Consider the following 24,773-nt stretch of genomic DNA (forward strand, 5'->3'; position numbering starts at 1 on the left):
ACCACAGCGAAGCTAATATTTTCCCCAATTAGCAGGCAAATAAATAAGTGCAGATAACATTAAGTGTATGTGTAAGTCTGTCCATTTAGACAGCCTGAAATGTGTATATTGTTTGGCCAAAAGCGTATTTAAAACCGGTTTTTCTTTATATCACTTGATCTGTCCAATAGACGTCAACAGTTGCCTGAATACAAAGGAAGGAAATTTAAGATCTGAAGTAACGAAAATGCAATTAAATGCGCCCAAGTGCCTAACCAAGTGATTATGCACAAAATTACAGCCTAAATAGTTGTCTGAAAGTTCAATTGGAAAATAGCAAATAGTTTGGTAATTTGAGCACTAAGTTGTGGAGGGGAGAGTTCCAGCAATTCTCATAAAAGCTTAAAAAATGTATCACGTATCTTTAGTTGTAGAAGAAGAAAAACACACCCTTCAATTACTTTTTAATTTATAAGCCAAATCTCAGGACCTATTTACACAGCTGTCGTTGGCCCACAAATCCTGTCACTTATCGGCCATTCACCTGACCGCTTTCTCTGTCTGCTAACTAAATTATGTGAAAGCCAAAAACAACACTGAATGCATTTGACAGCATTATAAATGCAAAATTATCAAGGTACACCGACATGGCAGGACCAAAGAACATCAGTTCCCAGGACAACCAAGACGTCGGCAGCCCAGGCATCCTTGGCTTAGGGAAATGAAGCAACGCTTTTGTCAGTCGCCCCTCATAAATTGCATTAATATGCAAGGGGGGCTATGAGGTAAATCATGCCAGGACATCAGCAAGGAGGACAACAAATAACCGCTTGATTGCAGACTATTAACAGCATTAAAGATGAACAATTTAAGTAATTCCCGCATGGGTTCAAATATTTCAGCAGGCCCAAGTTGCCCGAATATATATATATATATATATACACCCAAACAAGCCCAGACTTTGGGTTAAGTAAGGCGTATAAATTACTAATACGCACTGTTGTCTTTGCCTGCACTTGGACAGATACACATGTTACTACGAGCATTTGTAATTCAAGTGTAAAATAACAACGTTTTCACCTTGCCCACAATGTTGCCAAAATGTTTCACTTTGTCTTTGGGACACAAAGATTCAATTAGTTTGTCATTGAATGCATTTTGATATGTCAGCCAGTGTTTGATTTAGCACTGATTGTAGACATTTGCTAATTGAATTATATTTATCGAGAACTTCTATCATTTTGTTCAGGGATTTTATAATTAGTTTGCATCGGGAATGTGATGGAAAATTTCTGAAACCTGGTATTGCGATTTAGTTTCACGGCACAAGATTGCTGGCCAATTTCAAAGCAAATTGGATTTTTGTGAGTTATTGCTTGCCTTACTGTTAGTTATGCATTTTGGATGCGATAAGCTATTTATTTTATTTATTTTTACAGATATTTTAATTGTCAAAAGCGTGCTTTACCTGTGAAAACTAAAGAACTTTGTCTATCATGCCTTAAAAGTACCTAAATGATTTCTGCCATAATCACAGAAATTTGCATTAGAATTATGAAAGTTTGCCTCAAACATAAATTCTTACTTAGTCAGCTGTTGCAGCTTGTCTTGTTTTTATTCACAAAATTTGCATATTTTGTGCGCAGGCGTACCGCGTCAAATGGATGAAACAGCTGTTTCAGCTTTTCGCATTTGAATTGTTGGCTTTGAATTGTTGTTCAATTCACCGAGTGGCTCGGTGGGTGACTGGCTTTGGGGTCGCCTTGACCTTGTAACTGTTTTCGAAGTACTTTGTCTCGGTTAATTGTCCCGCGGTATTTGCCAGGCATTTATTGAAAACACTTTTAAGTACCTCCATTACCTATGGTTTCGCTTCCCATCGAAGGTGTGAATGAAGAAGTCAAACAGAAAACCACTAAGAAACCCATAAAGATGTTCACGACTTGCAACTGTCGATTGGGGATTGGCCGGTCCAAAACATGGTTTACTTTTTATACATTTGCAGTGGGTATTCTAATTATTCACAGAACCTATAAAGTAAGCATATTTATTGAACTGCCCACTAACAGAATTGGTATAGTGTTATGAAATTAAATATCTTAGTTTGGAAAACTAGTCTGTCTCTTGGGGTATCTTTGTTACTGACGATTTCTGCACTTCTTTCTGTTTAAAATATTTAATAAATATTTATATTATAACAAAAAGAAATTCAATAAATATCGCATATTTCAATAAAAAGTATGTTACACTTAATTAAAGATATCTACAATTATTATTTTAAGATTTCTTTGAGCTTAGGTGCTTTTTTTATAGCAAGGGTACTACAGACTTCGTTCCGCCTTAATCCTTGGTTTCTTTCTCACTTTTTGTTTAGCTTTTTTGCACTAGAATTCATAAATATTCAAATGGCCGGCCGAGCCAGTTTGTTTGAAAACTTGTTTCGTCCGAGTGTGGATTTGATTTGGTTTCGCGCAGTAAAGGGTGAGTGAGAACCTACAGTATGTGCACTTGAAAGAAATGCCTTACACGAACCGGTTTACCTGGCTCACACACAAATCTATATATTAGCCGACTGGCTATGAATAATGACCACCCGACTGGCTGGCTAGCTGGATTGCGGCGGCTTGTTGGCGTTACAAGTGCCTCGACTCGGTCCCAGTTCAATCGCAGACGAATCGAACAGAGCAGAACAGAACAAAGTGTTTGCTGTCAATTGTAAATCATTAAACTCGCCCAGTTATACGGCAGATCATCGCCTGTTCTATGCATCCATGAATGAATTAAATCACGAAGGGAAAACGCTCGAGACCTGGCACCCAGCACCATCTCCGGCTGATATCCATCATTAGATGCCCATAATTGCTGAAGCAGACAGCTCCGATCTGACCCTACAAGGTCATTAAATATCCATCGAAAATTGTCGGCTATTTTTGTTAATCTCGCCCTGTTCTCGAATCAGAGCCGCAAACTAATGACAAGCAAAGAGGAAACAACAAGGTTGGCTTGTGGCTAGCTAATTTATTTAATTAGCAAACGCTTTACTTGGTGCTTTATTTTGTGCTTGATTTTATACAAATTACATGGCCAGTTAAATAATTTAAAATAAGTAAAGGTTGTTATTCTACAAAAGACCACAGCATTATTTATTTCTTTAATTAATGATGATGAAAAAACTAAACCTCAAAGAAAATGATACCACATAATTTATAATGGTGATGGGAAATAAATTTAGATCCCATCTTATATATCATTTTGGGATTACAAAATATTTTCATTATCACTGATATACAAAAAGGGCTTGGTCTTTTTCCAATAAAAATATTTCTAATCACCATATCAAAGCTCAATTACCAGCTTAAGCGATACAAACACAACCAGAGATAAAATAAAACTCTGTCTGACTAAAAGTATGATCACTCAAAGTTTAGCATAGTTGGGCTAAAATCCCTAAATTGCATAAGGGGGATAGAGTCAGATGCTCACCCTTCCACTCCCGATCCGAATAGCCCTTTCCACAGCCGCAAGAAACTTTCAATTGCCAACTCTGGGAAAAGTTAAAAAGCGGCACGCGGAAATTTTCTATTTTCTTTTTGTTTTTCCTAGTTTTTTTTTTGTACACATAGCCAGCCATCAACAACAACTAACTGCTAAACTGTAAAGTACCAGCAGCCACCCTCTGACCTCGGGACCTCTCCATCGGGCGACTCCCAATGGCAGCCATTAAATGAAACTTAATTAGCCCTAAATAAGCAACAGAGCCAATGAGTAAAATGTGGCTGAAACGGGTTGGGTTCCTGCCGGGTGGCTTTGGGGTTTCAGGGCTTTGCATTTTAATGCACAAACTGAAAAATCATTGATTACTTTCGGTGGGGTTTTATTTTTCGGCGGGCAAAGGGGCGCTGCACTTGGCAAACTAAAAGAAAAACGTTTTGTGCATTTTACGCGATAAGTTGATTAAATTGCATGAAAGTGGGCCGAATGGATCGAAAGGGGGCTGCACTGAGGAAAAAACCAATTTTAATTAAACCAACATTAATGAATTTCGATTTTCTGCTACCAATTTTATTTTGTGCAAAAAATAAGGATTTTTATTGGTGCAGTATACCACTATATGTAGGCAAAAAAAATCAATAAAAAAAAAATAATTGAATTTCAAGCCGTATATGAAACTACTTAAAAAGCGTATGTAGAGTGATTTTCTTGAGTGCAGGCATTGGGGCGAGTTGGCTCTATAAAGTGGGGATCATAAAACGCATTAGCTGGCGGTTGAGTGGGCGGACTGAACTCTCCCCAGATTGAGATTGAGTGCCGCTAATTTGAATCCGTAATTTCCTTCAGAGGCGTGCACCACGCCCCCAGAGCCACCCCACCCCCATTCCACCATTCCAATATTTACCCAGTGTGGGTGCGCGACCGTAAACCGGCTTAGAACATGGCTGCAATTTTGTTGCAACTTGTGCAGCGGACGTAGCGTTTCCCAGTTTACGGCCGTATTATGTGCTCCTTACCGCCTGGCCTCAGCCTTTTTGCATCTACTTGTAGTTCATCGAGTGTTTGGCTGGGGGATAAAAAATAGAGTGGCGGAGGGGCGGAGAAAAAGTTGCAACTTTTTACGAGTCGTAACGGTCGAACGGGCCGGCGAGTACAGTTACACCCGGTGGAACAACACACCCGACTGGTTGGCTGTTAACAAACTAGCTGGGATAGATGGAAAGATAGTTGTATTCCTCCTGCAGGAACCCCCAATCGCGCCGGAACCCCCAGCCAGAGGCCCACCCACGGCCGCACCATCAAACAAACTTAAGCAGTCCGCGGGGATTTAGTGGCGTTGCAGGCCAGACCTCCACAAATGTAGTTCAAAGTCGTGCAACATCGTAAATCCATCGTTGAACTATAAAAAACCGTCTTACTGCAATTTGTATCTCTTTTGCTGGTCGGGTGGCAAAAACCGTTTTGGTGGGGGTTTATAGTACCCGGTACTAGAGGATAATACGGGCATATTGCAGATAAGGAAATAAATGTCCCAGGGATAAAAAAGGTTTCAACCTCTTTTGATCTCAAATAAACTTTGGATTATTTCTTATGATCTCTAGTAGTCTAAGACTCAGTGTTATGAAATTTGGGAAGGAGATAAAGTTAGCATAAATATTGGTTTCAGCTCATTTAATGGCATAAAAAACGTTTTTAGCAACAATTATCCAGATGATACTTTGGATCTCGGGTTTTCTTAGACTCAGTGATATGCAACTAGGGATGCTGGCTCTATAGTAGATGAATATTCCCATATATCTTTGTTCTAACATATTTGATAGCTTAGGAAACCTTCCTAGCAGCCTTTTTCACAAAATACCTTTTCCCCCATTATTAGTTTAAGGACGTTGTGAGCATTTTTTAGTAGTTACACAATAGGATCTGAAATACCGAGTATCTCCTAGTTGTAACACTTGACTTTAATGCTCTTTCTTGTATTTTTTTTGTTTTTACTTCTGTTTCTAGGGTTCTGGCAGCCGCTTTTGGCTTTGGCTTTGGCTTTGGTCTTTTGCTCGGTTGCTCAACCCGTGAGCACTTTTTAATCCGATTTTGTTGCATTTTTTACCATGTTGGGTGTGTGTGTTGCTGGCGATTACGCTTGCCGCTTCTCCTTATTCTGTGCTACTGGTACCGCTTCTTCTGCTTCTTCTTCTGGCTTTTCCACCTACTTTCCCCTTTTCCTACATTTTTTTTTTGGTTTTTTTGATTATTTCAGCTGCACACTCTTGGGCCGAGAGTCACCCTCGTCACCCTTAGACGGCCCTAACGATTTTGCATTTTTTATTTAATATATGCGGTGTTGCCCTTTTCCCCTGCGGACTCACCTCTCCGTTGTTGATGATGTTGCGGCCCCTGCTTAGCCTTGGTTGACTATTTAAAGCCGTAAAACCCTTAACCGTGGCTTAGCTGCACGGGCCATAAGTTCACCCGGAATGAGAGTGCACAGAGAGAAACGGTTCATCGAACTTGACATTGTTTTCGGAAGGGGGTGAATGGGTAAACACGGTGGAAAACTACGGAGAACAAGGGTGTGCACGTAGAGGAAAATACCTTACAAAAATACCTCACCTTTAATCCAACCTTTTAAGTAGTACCCATAAGCTTTTCTAAACTTCAAGATACTTTAAAAATGGTTTTTAGAAAAAACTATACCCTGAGATTAAAGAAAATATGATTTACAGGTCTTTCAGATTTTTAGTTTATGATAAAATCAATAAAAAATAAAAAACCCGTCCTTTAATAGCGAAATGTGCTGTTTTCAAGAACCGAGTGCATTACAATAGTCTTTAAACTTAAATAACAATATAAATTCATTTTTTTAAATAATCTCCTTGTTATCCAAAGGGTGAAGCCTAACCAAAAGCTACTTAAAATGTATAGCCGTGCCCAGTTGACCCAACAATTGTCGTTTTTCGGCGATTGTTTCACTGTTTTATGTGCCCGGCAGATCCCTCATTTGGGCAATGCCAACAATGGCCGGAATACCTGATTCGTTTGATAATCCTTTCGCCTGAAAAGTGCTTATGTACACGGGCCAGATTGCCTGCGATTCGTCCAAGGATCGAGAGCAGCGGAAGGAGTCAAAAATCCGAGTCGGAGTCAGGATCTAAGTCCTGGCCGGGCTGCAATACCGCCTCGGGCTCTTATTTTCCCGCTGCCTTGCCATTCGGGTTGTCTCTGTGTGCTCTGGCCTATTTGCATTATGAATTATTTATTTTGTTTATTTCTGCTTTGCCACGAAAACACAGATACGGAGAGTTAGGCCGAGGAGCGGGTGGGCCAAAGCAAACCGAACCCGGAAAATGTTGCAAAAGTGGAATACTTGACGTCGTCTCAGTGATAAACGTGGACGGCCAAAATAAAAACAAAAACGTGGCCCAAAGAGAAAAACCAAAAATAAAGCGCACGAAATACGCGAAAAGTGTTTGCTCGGATTAAATTTATGAATATTATATTCAAGCAAAAGTTCTGCCATCCCGAAAAACCCGACCCACTGCAATAGCACAAGTTTGTCTATAAATTTTTTGCGCTTCCACCCAGTCTGTCCGGAATTTACGGTCCTAGCCCCAAAACAAAAAAAAAAATAAGGAGGTAAATTGCCAGCTATTGCAGCCCGCTTAAGGGTATCATTTTGGTCAAGTTGTTTATTTTGATGGCAGCCCCGTAAAATGATATATCGACTGTTCTATATCTCGATGGGGATTCGATGTTAATGAGTTGGCCGCACTTACTGGGCTCGTAAAGTATGCGACTGCTTAATCCTTTCAGCTCCAAGGTTGCCTTCAAATTCATACAAATCATTCGTTACAATCGTGGAAAATCTGAAAGATACAATAGATGGGAAAGTTAGTTTTAAATTAGTTAATTAATTATACTATGATATGATCAAAGAAAACAAATTCATATTCCTTTTGTTTGCCTACATATTTAATTATGAAACAACCGAGATTATATAACTTTCAGTGTTGGAAAACTAAAAAAAAGCAAATTAGAATTCCAATCGATTACTTTAATAGCCATTACCGATTACTAAATGCCATCAAAATCAACTAAACAAAGCCAAGGATCTACATTTTCAACTTAACTCAAAAGCAAAAGACTCCTGGTCTCTCGGAATGTTGACTGCCTTTGTTCATAAAGGAAATTAACTCTTTTCATGTCCCAATTTGCATTAAAAATGTTATAAATTCGCTGGTAAACGTTCCGAAGGCAACTAAGCACATATAAATCTACCCCTAGACCCCATCGAAAACGGCTTCAACTCGTCCTGGTCCTGTTCCTCCGGGCCAGGTAAAGTAGTAAGTGATTGTAGCTCCTTTTCGAGGAAAATGGAGGTGGTGAAGCGAAAGGTGTGTCGGCTGGGCGGGGAAAATGGGGGAGGGGCAGGTGGATGGATGGGTTTAAGAGCGATGAATTTGGAATGAATGCAATCTTGCTAAAATATGCAAGGAACGCTCACACACAGACACACCCACTTACACACACAGACGCACGCACACACACACACTCAGACATTAAACATTGAAGCGACAAACGAAATGAAAAACGGCTGTGCAAATTAATTTTACGTTGTACGAACAACAACAACTATGGCAACAGTAGCAGGAACAACGAAAGTAACTGCGTTTGTGCCAACACTGAGAGAAAAAGTTGACAGAGAAACCTATTTGTAATTGAAAAATACAAAATAAATATTCTAAGTTTAAAATATATTGTTTAATATGTATTCCTAATTCATATTAAATAATACTAATTCTACTGAATTGAAGAAGCATATGATGGTTATACCGAAAAAGGACTATTTGGCATGTTTCAAGGATGGGAAAAAACGTTGGCATATGTGTGTTTTATCGGGATGGGATTGCTTTAAAGCACTTAAAAAGCGATTATCAAATAGTTTAACATATTTATTACAAATATATTAATTAATTATCAACCACCATTTTTTTTAAGTGCACAGCAGAACCTCCCAGCGAGGACGATGAATAGCAAACAACAACAAGAACTATGCAGGGCACGCCCATAACTCCAACATCTACATGAGAATGGGCCTCAGTCGTGGGGGCGGGCTTTTCCGGGGGAGTGGGCGCCAAGCGGGATGCCAAGCGGGATGCCAAGGATAAGGATGACTTCCAAACAGCTAGACAAACATTTAAAGGATTGCCAGCAGGATGCCACCCATCCACACTTTATTTCGCTTTAATTACCAAGCGCTCAGTCTGTTGCTAGTGGGGCGAAAAAAAAATACCCACAAAATAGGACGGCGGCGGAAAAGACAGAGGTTTCTACCTTTGGGGTACCAACAGTCTGCGAGTAGGCCGTAATACCTTAATAATATAAAGTTTAATTATAATTAGTAAGCCTGTAGCAAGACAATTTGGTTTAATTTGCTTTATTAGATAAATCATTGAACAACCTAAAGTAAATCTAAGAATCCATTTACTAAAGGAGAGCTATTGGCTTTGAAAAATATTTTAAATTATAATGTTAACTGGGTTTTTCCTTTTTATTTTATTTCAAGTAATGAAAGCACAACTAACATTTAAGTGAAGGTAATTTTCAAGGGTTTCAAAATCTTGGAAATCCCTGCTAGAAAATAAGTTGGTGAAAACAAAGAGATCGCGCCGCAATCGAAGTGTAAATCGATAAGAAAGCAATACCTCTCCAGTCATCGTTCGGCCTGCAAAGTCCACAAATTACATTAAAACCCTATTAGCCCGGGGCCATAGAAAAGCGAGCCGTGGATGCCAGACTCCTCGCTTAGCGGCCAAACTATTTTACAATTAAGCATTTAAGGCCATGGTTAAAACATTGTCTCGGCGAGGGTGCCGTGCCACCTGCACAGCAGTTAGCTTTTTATTTAACCCATTACTCTGGCTGCCTGCAGGTAAATAAAGCCGGCACTAAAATGTTGCCCAATGGCTGCAGCCAAAGCCACCCGAAGCTGGCAGGAAGGTAAAAACGACGCCAGTCTGCGCCAATAAATAAATTCGCAAACACCCCAAAACAAACAGTGGCAAACCGGCAGCAACAGTGGAAACTGGATACCAACTTTGACTTTAACCACACTGCACCAACTTATCCCATCCATTTTTTCTGGCTCCTGTGGGTTGACATTTTTTGTCGCCCTTTTTTTTTTAAGACCTTCCACGATGTGGCGTGTTAGCAATATGCATATGGTAAGTCCTTAAGACGAAGTTTTCCCGGGAAGGAGGAGATTGCGGGCGGGGAAGCTTTTATTTGATTAAATGTTCTTTGCCTTAAAACCGGGCAAAATAGTTTTTTGGCGTTTATCTTGGCGAGATACGGGTTTCAATTACCCATGTAGGGTAATGGAATTGAACAGGTGATGAAGGGATATCAATAAACAATGTCTCTTTTACTGCAAAGGAGTTTTACAACCCTAACTATTTTAAGGGCGAAAGAGGAAAAAATTGATGATATCATTATTAAAATTACCCAATAAATACATGATAGCCTGGTACCCATTCAAAAGCATGTAGTAAATAATAACTTTTTTAAAAGTATGAAAATGCAACAAGGTAAAATTGAGCAAAACTTGCAGATTAAAAATATTTCCCCATAAAAACAATGTTCCCAAAGATTATGCGAGCAGTGAAAACGCACAGATCGAAAGTTTCGTGAGCTTCTTAAGCACTCCAAATTTCAATTAAAGTATGTAAGCTCTGGCGAGGCAACCAACTTTCAATTAACCCTTCGAACTCTGGGCTGATTGAATTCCGAAGCATAGTTTTTTTGGCTCTGCCGTTAGTTGCGCAACTTGAACTTGGCAAAAAGTCGTCTCCTGGCCTCCCAGTTCGCATCCTTAAACTTCACTTTTATGCAGACATACGGGTAGTTAAGTCGCCCTCAGATACTCGCACACACACACGGATACACATTCTGGAGGGGAGAGATTATATCCGCACTTTTTATCTTCATGCGTTCAGGGTGCGCACTTGGCGCTTAAAAAGTCAACGGGGCGAACTACCAAGGCAGCCTGCCAATTTGTGACTGTCTTTTGCTAACCTAACCCCCGGAATACATATACACGAGCATATATCCTGCGATTCCTCATTTTGGTGCTGCCAAAGCGCGACGGTGCAAAGCTGACAGCTGCTTAAATAATTTCCAGTCATGTGCGCCGCCCACAAAACACAACTAAACCGAACGTACAGCCTGAAAAAAAAGCGGAAATAAAGGAAGGCCAGCCACTACCAGAAATGGGCAAAAGTTGCCATCTTATGCCTTTTTCTTTCTCCGCTTCCTGCCACTTCCGGACGGGGCGGAGTTCTTGTCCTTTAAGTCGACTTTACGTCGTCGTCGTCCTCCTCCTCGTCTGTGTATCAATATGCGGGGTCAGTATTTAGATACCCTCACTTCGGGTAGCTGCAATACCGGAAATGGTCTCTTTCGAAGGAAGTCCTGTCGATGCGGCACTCCTTTTGAGAGAAGTAAAGTGGTGACCTCTTTGGATAAATGCGTGCATTAATCATAACTAACCGGTAAAGCTTAAAAAAGTGGCACACTCAAAAACAAGATGAGAAACATCTTTCCATTTTAATATGAATTTATAAATATATTATAAATGTTTTACCAAAACTGTTATATAAAACAATATGACATTAAAATACATTAAAAAATCTAAATTAAATTATTAAATTGAAAAATAATTCAAAACAATCAAATCTAATTATTAATTAATTTAAATATAGATATGTGCCCAAACTTGAGGTGATTTAATATAATTTTGCAAACATTATGTTTTTACCTATAAAAACCGAATTATTCCAGAAAAACGTAGTCAATAATCAAATAAAATATTATTATTTATTACAAAAAAAATAAAAAAGTAATAAGCTTTGTTTAAAATATTTTTTAAAACCAATAAAGAACTATTCCCTATTTTGTCAGACATATATAAAAATAGTGTAACCTGTATTCCTGTTGGCCTTCCTTCAAAAGAAATGGAGTGGAACTGAGAACTTTGCGCTGAGGAAAATCTATGTGTCTGCTACATGTTTAATTGCCGCTGCGTGAAGATGTTAATCTATTTCGAGCGGCAGCTAACAAAAACGGCTGCCCGTCGTTGGTAGTGGCTACATGGTAGTGGCCTCACTACCACGGCTTCTGCTGACAGGGAACATTGTTTAGCTGGCTCAAAGGAGCCAAATGACAGAGATAGATCGGGCCAGGCGAGAGGGACTAAAAGCTGAAAGCAATCAGTAGAGGACTAATTCAAGTTACTTCTCTAAAGGCCCGCTGTGGACCAGGCTCTGAGCTGGCATCGCGGAAATGACGAGGAAATTGTGTAAATTGATTATAGATAGCCCGGTTTCTATGCCCGGCAACCAGATTTTCCCCACCGCCTCCTACTAAGTGGAAAAGTCAATCATAGCTGCGTGTGTATGCAGTCAAATCGAAGTGGTCGTAGCTCTACGTAGACGCACTATACATATATAAATTTAAATTTAACAGTCTTCTTTGCCGACGACATCTTTGCCACTGGCTTTTTTCGCTCCGAAAGAATGTCCGCCACAGCAGAAAAACAAAATTTATTACGAATGAAAATTAATTAAATTAAATGGACTGTGAAAAATTCTTGCTCAATATTATCCGGTCTCTGCCTTATTTTCTGCCAGCTTCCTTTCAACAAAGTATTAATATTAAAGTTTCTCGATGAGCGCTAGCAATAAAGGCTGCCAAAGGATGCGAGAAAAGTCGATTGGGATGTAATTAAAAGTGTTTTTATGATGTGGCTTGCTGTAATGCGCATCAAAATCTTCTTTAAGGATTACTATGTAAAACACTGTAATCCATTTGACGACTTTAAAGTGTTGATTTTATTTCTGTCGAATGATATAAACATGATTAAATCATGCATTCGTTGAGGGCATATAGCGAAGAGGATTATTGTAGATTCGGGCATAAATGCTGTTTGAAATTATAGTCTGCCAAAATGGAAAATGATTTATTACGAGTACGCAGTGTGCAGAAAACCAAATTATATTTAATTGAAAACTTTGTTTATGAAGCTTTATTTTAAGGCGTTGTTACTATTAAAGTTAAATTTAACAATTTTATAGTGGGTCAAGGGCTAAAGTAAATGTTTGAACCAATTAATATTGCATACAAGCGGTAATTATTAACGCGTTTTAATGAAATAAATTAATAAAACAGAAATAAAGCACCGTAATGGGATACCGTCTGCATTTCTGAAATAACTTGTGTAATTCTCTTTAAGCCATTTAACGCACGCCATAAGCCACAAAATATTTCCCACCCACCGATTCAAAGAAAGTCGACACCCCGAACAGATCATCAGTACCAAATGTACATGTATATATTTCAAAAGAATTCCAGCTCACGTATTTAAAAACATTCCTTAATTAACCACCCACTTACCTCATGTGTGGGGCATTACATTATACATTCAGCTCCCTTCGAGCGGAGCTCCATAATCTTTTATCTGCTCGGCACACACGCAGTGACAGAGACAGCTGCAGGGGCACCGAAAGAGAGGGCGCTAGGGAGGCACTTGGAGAACACATATATAAATGCGCCATAAATATAGATCTTATTAACCTGTTGACATCAATTTCCAAACACATTGCGATTACCGCACAAGTAAGTGTGTGTGCATCTTCTCCAAAAAAAAAAGGAAAAAAAAACCAGAAGCCAAATGCTCGAAATGCCATCGTCATGTAATTTAATGGGAGGGAATCCACCAATTCGGGGTGGCAGTTCGAGTGGCATTGAAATAGCTCTGCGAGGCCTAACGATGGGGATTTCGGGGGAGGTGGTTTAAGGGGCTGGAGGATGTTGGCTGAGGACCGAGGACTCGACGCAAACGAAATCAGCGCAACGACAGTCGTCCTTGTAGTCGCTGATAAGCTTTGATTTCCTGTAACAGGCAGCAATGGCGTCGACAAAGTCGTCGCCTCTCTCACACAGATACTCACACGCAAACACACTCACAGATACTCATACACACACTTTAGCCCCCCACACATGCAAGGCGCAATGGCAATACCAATACCAATATCAATCGCAATGAGCGTGGGCGGATGAAGCATGTTGAAATCCGCTTAGAGACTCTACATTTTTAATACCCAATAACCAAGAGGTTATCCGAAGGGGTATGCTCAGCTCCTGCGAGGGGAATGTGACAGCGGAATCAAGAACTTGGATGGTGCTCAAGGGAGCACTTCAAGATCTTGTAAGTTAATTGCCAACCACTAACATAACAATTACTTGGGACTGCCGATTTGAGGGGTTAGTTGTAAGAGTGGATAAGCTGATGGGTAAATTTCTAAAAATAAATACTTTTAGCAGATTTTTATTAAATATATTTATATTTGTTGTATATAATATTCATCTAAAAACAAAATAAATGGACTTTCAAATTTTACTTAATTAAAATATTTTATATTTATAATTTATTTAGAGATCCTAACTCTATGTATTAATAAAATATAAAAATTTAGAAAATATCGGTAATTGTTAATTAGAATACGAAAAATGCTTAATTTCCAAAATTATTTAATTAAATTTATAATATGGGCCTTACCTCGACCTTGATGGTTAAGATATCTTCTCGTTCTCAAAAATTAAATATGGTTTAATCAAGTATTTTCTTTTTTATATAATTTATACAAGTATATCTAAGATGCTATCTTTAAAACCTCTAAAATACATTTTATTTCCCCTAAAAAGGCAGCCAAATAAGTAAGTATTTCGGTGTCGAAACTCTGTTCAACCTACCTAATCCTCATTTTTGTTTTTCCCCCAAATTATTCCGCTGACGAATTTATTAGCAAGGCGATGCCTGAACTTTTTTATTTTATTTTCGCATTCTTCTCAACTGTCTTACTATATTTTCAATTTGACTTTTTTATTTTTTGCTAACGACGTTATTGACTTTTATAGCTTTGCTATAGCTACAGCCACAGCCACGCCGCAGCTTCGGTGCGTGGCTATATGTAATATGTGTGTTCTGAGTGGGGGATAACTTGTAATTCCGTTTATTTTTTTCCGGCTGTCGGTTTTTTGTTTGTACTTTTTATTGGCGGCGACACGTAGCGTGCGGTGCGTAAAAAGCGTGAAAGAGACGACCGCATGCATTCGCCGGATTGCCAGCGGAAACGGAAATCACAACACAACGCGCGGACTAAACATGACAGCCAAAAGCTGTCATGTCCCACGGCAATCCGTGTGTCTGAGTGAGTGTGCGAGTGTGTGTTTGGGGATATTGTAAGCGATGCCCTGGGAAAAAAGTGTCACGAGCGAAAGGAGAGAAAAAACCTGGACTGGACTGAGCCGAACCGAAATGAAATGAAATTGCAGGCCCACAGCCCCAACTACAGACTTAATACGATTGTGGTCTAATGAATTAAAGGCTGAACCAACACATACGAACGAGGAAATCCAAGACAAATCAACGCAGAAAAATCTACTGGAAGAACGATATTTGGCCTTCGTGCACTGGGAAAAGAGTATCTAATGAAGTAGGGTAGGATTATAACTTACCACAAAGCATTCCATAATTACAAACATTCAGTATAAGTGTTTTGCTAGAGTTCTAAGAGTTCTAAGCTTTAAAAATATATTAATGTTGGATTTGGATAGATTAAGATTAGATTAGATTAGCCTGTCATTTTATAGAAATGTTTTTTATTCTTCAATGGTAATTTATCTCTATTACATGCAAGGTTTCTATCTCCATTTCCCTTCGAAATCCAGAGAATATTCCACACTTTTCTCCATGTGAAAAACGCAAAACTAGCAATGAGAGCCCAGAAGATTGAAGCTAAACGTGTGCCACACCAAAAACAAAACCCAAGGCAGAGGAAAGCCAGGAAAAACAAGTGAAAAAAAACCTAAGCAAAAGGACATCATGGTGCTGGGGAAAGCAAGTGCAAAATTGTAGGAACAAAAGTGAAGCGATGCCATTGAAAAAAAAACAGAGGCAGTAAAAGATTGAATTTGTATCTATATCCATGTATCTGGGCAGCGGCCTCAGCCCATTCCCACGACCGGACTGGGTCAACTGATTGTGTGTGCCTGAGCGAATAACTGGCCGGGCAGATCGGCCATCTGAGACCCATGTGGACATGGTGCGTTTAACCACGTAATAGTCTCGCCGGCTCTGCGGATTTACGGCATCAGTCAGGGGGCTTAGCACAGTGGGCCCAGAGCGAGCCCAGGGGTCTTAGGTATCCAAATAATTAAACCAATTTGAGTTCGAGTGGGGAATAAAGGTATGACCGGGCTCCTAACGACCCCCGTCTCTGTTAAGATTATAAGCCCCTTAAAGCCTGTTTCCAGCTAAAATGCCCGGGGAGTGCTTACGATTTTGGAAGCGAAACTTTACAGATTGTTCTTTCAAAATATCAATTAGGTATAAATAAAGACAGAGTGGAGAGTGGTTAACGAGGAATTTATCTTGCCCTATAAGCTTTATAGAAATATAACAATTTTAATTTACTTTTTTATGCCTAAAACGAATTTAAAATCTATTGTCACAAGATTACGATCAGATTAAAGTAACTAAACACTATATTTAAAAATTTATAAGTTAAGGGCACCTAAAAACTATTAAAAATTTTAATTAAAACTTTAGTGTTTTAAATATATTTTTAAAACACTATACTAAACTCAATTCATTTATTATATACTAAAAATAACCAATTATAATATTTATACAAAAAAATATATCTTCTTTGTTTAATTTCATTTAAATGTTTTATTTTAAAACCTTTTTTATTGTCTTTACAAAACTAGTTCATTTATAAGGCCTTGAAAATACCACTTCACAAACAGAGTGCCTTTGGTGGCGAGTGATAGATTGTAAGCTCTATGGGTTCCTACGGCACACGTTCAATTTGTTATCATTGAATCCCGGGCTGCTCTGTTGCTATTGTCTCATCTGCCACAGAATCACGGTCGCTTTCCCTTTGGAGCCTGCCTTTCGAGTCCTCTCGCTCCGTTCACATTTTTCTTTTTAATAGGAAAAACACGTCTTCAGTCTCCTGCCCCGGCAGTGCGTGTGTTTGGCCAGCTTTGTTTTCGCATGTGAAAGTATTTAATTCAATTTGCGCTTAATTGAGACAGGCTGACTGTGCGGCCCAGCCCAACGGATGCCCACCCCCCCGAAGGCCCGCACCACTAGGCAGCTGTCAAGGCAAAACCAAACGAAGCGTTGCGCTAGCTGACAGCCCGCCACCCAGCACCACCCCACAGAAACCAGCCAGCTCCACCCCGAAATTCCAGCCAGTTGATAAAGCATCAAAAGAAATGTACGGCCAAGTGTTGTATCGTACGTTGTCTTAACAATTTATAAATTAATTATGTATGCACGGGGGGTGTGTGTGCGCCGGGTTGGCCAAAAGCAGAAGCAGCCACGATTTCAAGACCAGCTACATACAGGCATGCACACACATTTAGCCATAGCCATATATTTACGTACTTAGCCACACACCATATGCGTAGTCATACATTTTAAATATAAACGCGTTAAATGTTTCAATGCCACTCGCTTATAAGTTGTCGGTTGTCATTAGAGATGGACGTGGTACAGATTTTTTCTGGTCTGCGGCCCTGTCAACACCAGAATACTAAGTGCCTGGCCAATAAATCATTAGGCCAGCTGGGCGGTTTTACTGGAAAAGTTCAGTTATGACCGTTTTACGATTTTCTGCAATAGTTCTCTAGCTGTGTCTTACATGGCGAGTCATAAATGAGCATACGACACAGTCAACTGTCTTAGCTAGTATTTTCATGAGAAAAATAAAAGTAATAAAATTGTAAAATAAATTTGTACAAAATAAACTGGATATTGCAAAACAAGTACTATTATTTAAGTTCACTATGTCCTTAAAGCGTTGTTTTCCTTGCTAGCCCCACTTATCGATTTTGAATTTTTCAAACTTGATTACACTCAACAGATGTATTCCCTCAGTCAATCGAGTGAACGTAAACCTTAAATCTCAAGCGTATTTTATTCTCTAATTTTATGGGTTCGATTTTATGGTTTTAGCTATACTAAAAGCCAACCATGCTAATATTATGGCCTTTAGCCACACTCCAATTATTTCAAAAATTGTTATTTGATACTTCCAGAAAATAGAAATAGGGGTTGGGCTTTTAAGGCATATTAAAATGGCTCGAACAGTTTGTTTAGTCTGATGTTTTAACCCATCACATCGAAATTTGCATTACTGAGTGCCAAGTGTCACGACACGTTCCTAGCCAAAGTTGTCAACTTTCTGCTGAGTTTCGCATTTCACAAACTGTGTCGCATTACACATTTTCAGATACTAAATTTTTCAGCGCGGCTGCTGCCTCTGTTGTCTCACTAATTGTCACTAAATATGGCTTCAGTTAATTCCAGATTCAGTTACTTAGCAGCTTAACAACACAAGTGGCTGGGAATCGAGAGATACACACCGAGCCGTCCATCATTTGATAAACTGTCTGTCAGTCAGCCAGTCAGTCAGCCAGTCAGTTGGGCAGGTGAGTCAGTGAGGCGTTCAATCTTCTCACATTTTTTAGCACCTTTGTCAGCTCATCCAGCTTGCGTCAATAGCGTTTGTGCTCCATTCGCTTGGAGTGCGAGAAATGTTGCAATATCTTCTTCACTTGCCACTCTGACAGCTTCGAGAACGCCTCTGGGGCTTGGCCCAGCGAAGTAGTTTTGAGAATGCTGTCACACTTTTTGTCACCCTTCGGCTTGGCATCCATTTCTGATGTTTGTCAAAGCTGGCAGATAAACCCACCGAGAGCAGTGCAAAAAACAACAGATTAGGGAGCTATAACTTCTTGGGCAAGATGTGCGAGCATAGAGCTCGAGTCGAAGCAACCGAGAAGTTGGTAAGCCCTAAGACATGTGGGATAACTACACTTTTTTTAAAACAAAAGGAAAAGTGTTTGTTCTTACTCGCAATTCTAAATGTAATATATATTTAAGTTTCGAGGAATTTAACATAACATCTCTATTTGCACATCCCAAAGATGCGGGAACTTTGGAAGACAGCAGTATGTTTATCACTTCATTTTATTACTAGGTCACATGCAACTTAAAGACACCTAAACACGCAATGCAGAAAACTGCATATTAGTTTAAATTAACAATTAAGCCAATTAACTGAAATTAAAACTTTTAACAGACTTTATCACACCCCCAAGGGGAACAAATGACAGCACAGCCTTTTTCATATATTTTTTATGAGTTTATGATTTGGACTATATTAATCACCAACTTATATTTAAGAAAATAATATAAGCTACAAAAAAAAGCACAGTAAAAGGTTATGATCAGATAAAGTTGAGTAAATATAAACTATTATTTCTAAAAAAAATTGTTATTTATTAAAAAGAAAAAAAACTTGATATGGATTTAATATTCACAATTTCTCAAGTTCTTTATTAGGCGATTGTAGAGTAAAAAAGTATTCCGAAGTGCCTAGTTCTATCTACTTTGTTTGTAAGCGACTTTAATTGCTCTGAGTTATTATTTTGATTAGTTTTTGGATTTTTCTTTATCTCATTTTCAACGCCGTGAATTCAATACGATAATAATGCTCGCCTGACCTTGAGGCGCATCTAACGATGCTATTTTTTTGCGGCTTGAGCTTTGTTTTTTATTTTGTTCTAACTATGGTGCCACATCGCTATTCTCTTAATACTCATCGTTTTACTGCTGTGCTTTGGCCCATCTGTCTTCGGTTTCGTTTTTTGTCTCTTAGATTGCTGATTTTTGCTGCTGCCTTTTGAGTTAACATTTACTTTTTCTCGACTCAAGTTAAAAATGATTTCGGTATCTTCTCGTGTAATCAAGAGAAGCACCTTGCAGCGATTTTAATTATTGATTTTGTGGCGCAGTCGGTTTTTGTGGTTCGTTCCAATCATTATTGTTTGACTTTTGTACAGCTCATGCATAGTTATTGTTATTGTGGATGCCAACTTGATGGGTGGCACTGTGGGCCAGGGGGAGGGGAACGGGCTGCTTGGGCAGGGGGGTGCCCTACCCACTTGGGCAAATCTTTAACTAGCTGAGAGTCACCTGATTGTGTGCAATTATAAGGGGTTGGCTACAGAGGGTTGTCATTGTTATTGGAAAATATGTAATTTCCATTCATACAATATAAGTCCAAAAGAATCTACTAATTTAATTAAAAAGAAAATACATTGTGGTATTAAAGTTACTCATTTTTAAAGTTTGCTTTTATCTTTAACATGCCTTTAAAACCTTTTTCAATGGTCAAGGAAAAAGTTTTTAAATTATATATTTTCAGAATATATATATTTAGAACCATATTTTTGTATAATACATTTTTTATATTTATTATAATAATATTTATATATATTTACTAGATGTTTGATGGTAGATACTATTTTTATCATGAAAAAACTAAAGCATTTATTATACATTTTATGATTATTTTGTACATTTTTTGTAATAATTGCTTTTTTTGTTTGTTTCATGGCTTTAGAGTTATGCATAGCTAGTGCCCACTGTGGTTGCATGTGGCTGGCTCAACTGACCCACTCAGCTGGCCTGGCTTCATAGGCATCACTCAAAGCGCTTTTGCTGCTGTAGCTGTGCTTATTTGCATCAAGTCGAGTGGGTTTCGCTTCTTTATTATTACGTCTTTTTATTCATTTTTAATGATTTCAGTTCTATGGCAGCGAGCTGAAATAATAATAAGCGGCGGCGAGAAAAATGCAAAATGTAATTGTTATAAAAGTGTTTATAAGTCAAGGTCAGGCCGAGCTCTTTTCCACTGATGTAACACTTTGCAGTCCCCTTCCCGCCCATTTTTTTGTATATTTTTTCACTAAGCCGCGGGCAACCCAGTTCCGTTTTATTTATATTTGTATTAAATGCTGGCTGCGGTCCTCTATGTGTTATATATGCGCATTTTATACACGTTTGTTTGTGGATGCACTTAAACTGTGTATATGTGGGTATATATATACGAGGCATTGCATTTTTATTCCAGTTCTGGCAGGGGCAAGTGGTTTTCGCCCTTGTGCTAAGCCATCTCAAACTGCAAATGCATTAAATTCAGCCTTGAACTATGATTTACTTTGCACACAAAACATATGGAAAATATATATCGTGTTGCCTTCTTTTCGTTTGCCGTTTCTTGGCACAATTATCAGTTGGCAAATTTTCTGTTTGGTTGACACTTTTCTTGTGATTGAAATCTTCTATTAGATTTCGGTTTGCTAAATTGGCTATTCGATTGCCTCGGTTTGCCGCAATAATCAAGTCAATTTTTCAATAAATTATTACGATGCGATCTGGAAATTATTTAGTGCAGATAATATTTGCTTTTTACTGAAATATGTTAAAAATATTTTGTGGAATTGCCAGACGCATAATTCACTTTAATGCAAAATGGTGAAAAATGTATTTTTTAATTATTCGCATAAACCAGTTAGTACATTTTAAAAGCTAAACTCATTCATCAGTTCCATTAAAGTAAATTCCGCATGTCATCAAAGTTTTCCCCCAAATTATAATCTCTTAAAAGAGTCCATTTAAAATTGGCCCCGAAAACCCCAAAATTGCTGAAAAGAAACACCAAATGGCCGGCAAGAGAGCCACAACCATTACGTGCTATTAAATATATACAATTTAATAGATTAATTGATTCTAAAATAGCCCAAAAATATTCCGTTGAAAGCCTTTTTAATAGCATTAAACGCACAAAAAGGGCAGCCCCAAAAACAAACGTCCCTCCCACTCCGATCCAAAAAAGCAACTCCACTCCGCTTTATCCCCACTCAAGCGTACACAAAAATATCTTGATGAAGATGAAAATATTTTCCAGTTGCGTGCGCCAAAGCTGAAAGCCAATTTGAGTATAATTTCCTTTAAGTAATTAAATTTGAATCAAAAATCTATGAGCAGACAAAACGCTGTTTGCCATAGCCGTTGTTGTCTTGTTTAGACAACACTCCAAGTCGGCAGCAGCTCATTAATATTTCTTTGCATGGGAGACGCTTTCGGTGGCATTTTGCCTTGAAATGGGTCGTCTGGGTCTTCGGGTCTATGTGTTTGTGATTAAGACAAAAGGTCACCGAGAGCCCAACGCTCGATAGGCTTTGGGGGATCTTCCACCTGGTGCCCATTCGGAGGCCCATGCCCAAACACTACCCATTAAGCATATTAATCATCTTATCACGGGATAAACATGAGCATTTGAATAAACAAACTTGGGTACACCATGGTGGCGTATACGTAATATTCGTTACGAGCTTTTGTTAATTGCTGCTGTTTTTATAATCGATTGAAAAAATAAAACCTTAATATTGAAATCGATTTGAATTGTATTTTGCCCTTAGATGACTTTCAATATTTCTTTGGCAAACACTTTATATTGCAAAAAAGAGGGTGAATGGAGACTATTGAAATTTAATCCAATATTCGGCAAGTATCCCCGAGCTACCATTTCCACCCCATCAAATTTACCAAATGCACTGAATAATTTACATGAATTCACATAAATTCCCAAACATATTCAAACAAAAAAATGTGAAACAAAAAATTAAGCTAAATTTATATTCAAGCGATGCAGGGGATATAAGCACTGAAAGTACTGAATGTATTACATTGCCAAACATTTCGATCACGTACGCAGAATTTTAAGAACAAAAGTGCGCCAAGTTGGGAAAAAGAGCACTAAGATGCTGCGACAAGAGGAGAAGGGTTCCGAATGCGCTCACACACCATTTAAATACAGCTCGAGTGCATACAGCTTTTCGCTTTTTTGTACTGCACAGTGGGACGAGTTAAATGGTATTTCGTTGAAATCATGGGAATAAATGTTAAGTTTCTATTTTACCTAAGAAATTACTTTGCATGTTGTGTTTTTATATGCAGCAAGTTAAACTTTAATTAAAAAAAATTTAATTAAATAAATAAATGATGGAATGTAGGTGTATAGAGGTAGGTGTCCAACACCTATACATTACAAAAAGGGTACGAAAAAATGCACTCCCATATCAAGGGCCCCTTTGTTATTTAAATATTTTAAATTGAAATACATTTTGTATCATACAAATAAGGTAAAGGTATACAAAACACCAATTTTTATGCTTAATTATAAAAAAAAGTTTTTTTTTAAATATTCGTTAAAATTACCTGAAGCGTGTTCCCAAAAATTCTTTAAAAATCGATGCTAAATGCTTTTTTTTTATATATTTATATGATGATCTCAAAAATAACTTTTAAAACCAAACTCAAAATTTGTGTTACTGAAAATATCCACTAAATACCACTGTGCGACGCAACGTGCAACCAATCCGGGCTGAAGATGCTGGTTGCTCCTTGTGCTGCATTATGGAAATGGTCGCGTCTTACGCGTGTATTCGCTGCCATTAAAAATGCTGGATGTTGGGGCTGGATTGCGGAAAAGTGGGCTGCCCAAAAGGGGGTGAGAGCGACTTGGAAAAGTGCGGGAAAATGGGGATTGAGGGGGTGAAGAACTGCAACTGCAGTGGCTCTTCCTGCCTTCACCCGCTGAATTCTCAGCCGAGCACGTGGTGTGAATGACAAATTACACACGGCAGTCAGCAGAACGAGAACAAGAAGTACGAGTGGCGATAGCGGCTGTAACTTTCCCCCCCCCCCCCCTCCATTTTTTTATTGTTGTAAACGATTTATGCAACAAAAGGCTATAAAGGCAAACAATGGCCACAAGTGTAATGGCTGCTCGGGCCTCACACATTCCGGCTGCACAAAAGGCCGAAATTGCAGCATTTAAATAGTTGACAATAAGCTTGCCAACGAGTTTTTGGCCAGCTGTTGCGGGGGCGTTCAGTAATTTTATTTTTGCTCCCTCCCTCTTTTTTTTTGTATTTCTTGGTTGTTGCCAACTTTTTTCCCGCTAGTCTCAAGTTGGCTTTTGCCGCCGAAGTGGCTCACAAAGTGCTGGCCAACAAACAAACACATGGCAGCGACACAAAAAAGAAGCGAGGGCAAATTGACGGCTAAGGGGCCCCAAATCAAGGCTGATTAATACGGCAGGTGTAATCGGTCCAAACATTATTTGCGGCCAAGTTATGAACTGTCACATTAAATGTGAAAAATGTGGGAAAGCTCATGTTCAGCTATTAAATTTTGAGTTATGTTTTTCCTCGCCCTGTGTCACGTTGCTTGTTGCACTACCAAATAATTACTCTTTTGAAAAATGTGTCATACGATTTGAAAGATTCGCAAAAATTTCATTTCTTATAATGTTAAAATGATAGACAAATAAATGTTTAAGACATAAACCACTTATGTATTATAAAGTCTATCCTTTGGTCCATTATTTAATCAATGGGTTAAAATAAAATATTTATTTACATTTTCTGCTACCTATCCTAGAACAAAACTTAACAATATCAATTACCCATGATTTTTTATCCACTTTACCCATTGCAACCTGATGGAATATTTTTCAATTAGAAGTTCAATCCAAATACAAATCCTCTTGCAAAATTTTTATTTTTATGTACAACAATGGAAACTGAAAACAAAACGAGCACTATCAACAGATACAAAAGCCATGAAAACTCCAGCTGATGTACCCCAGACCGAAAACCACGCCCTCTGCCACAAAAACCGCCCTCCGGCAGCGTCCAGCATGCATATTAAAATTAAAAATATTCCCAACTGGCAAAAACCCCCAAAAAAATAACAACAACAAAATAAACTTCAGTGCAGTTTTCCATGGGTGTCACACGGTTTGGCCACCAACTTTTGCCCCAACTCCCCGGAAAACCTCTTGGCGAATTTTGGGGGGCGGAAGGGCTGGCATTGTGGTGCTCTTTCCATGCATACTACATGCTGTTTACCCTGTCTGCTTTTCTTTTGTGTTTTTGTTTATTAAGTACATTCGGATATTCATATTTTAGCCGTGCTCCAGTCCGTCCACAATCCGTTGTCCGTATTGTCCGTCCGTTGTCCGTCCGTAACTCCGCTCGCCTGTGCTGTAATCCGCGCCCGCTAAGCAAAAGCCCAACTCTCTTCTCAGTTACTCAGAGCACGACTCGTTGCCGCTCATTTCTCATTCAGCTTTAGGGGCACAATTACGCAAATTGCAATTATGTTGTATTCCCCGGTTTTCCCCAAAGTTTTTCCCAGTTTCCCACTTTTCACCACCCCCTTATTTGGCCACAGTGTTTGCCCGTTGAATGAAGAGGGGCGAAATTTTGAGGCGGGGAGACATCTGGCTTGATGACAGCGGCGTGACCACAGTGACAAAAAC

The 24,773-nt window shown here is 38.8% G+C and overlaps 1 protein-coding gene across 2 annotated transcripts in view; it reads right to left on the reverse strand.

Moving 5' to 3' along the window:
- LOC108034951 (Ig-like and fibronectin type-III domain-containing protein 2) overlaps positions 1-24,773 on the reverse strand; it is a 75,136-nt gene that overhangs the window by 39,797 nt on the left and 10,566 nt on the right. For both annotated transcript variants that reach the window (XM_017110237.3, XM_017110236.3), the window contains one exon: positions 7,242-7,331. The gene's annotated coding sequence lies outside the window, so the exon portion shown is untranslated. The remainder of the gene's footprint in view (positions 1-7,241; positions 7,332-24,773) is intronic.

The sequence above is a fragment of the Drosophila biarmipes genome, chromosome 3L (genome assembly GCF_025231255.1).
Source record: "Drosophila biarmipes strain raj3 chromosome 3L, RU_DBia_V1.1, whole genome shotgun sequence".
In the NCBI taxonomy this organism is placed as follows: Eukaryota; Metazoa; Arthropoda; class Insecta; order Diptera; family Drosophilidae; genus Drosophila; species Drosophila biarmipes.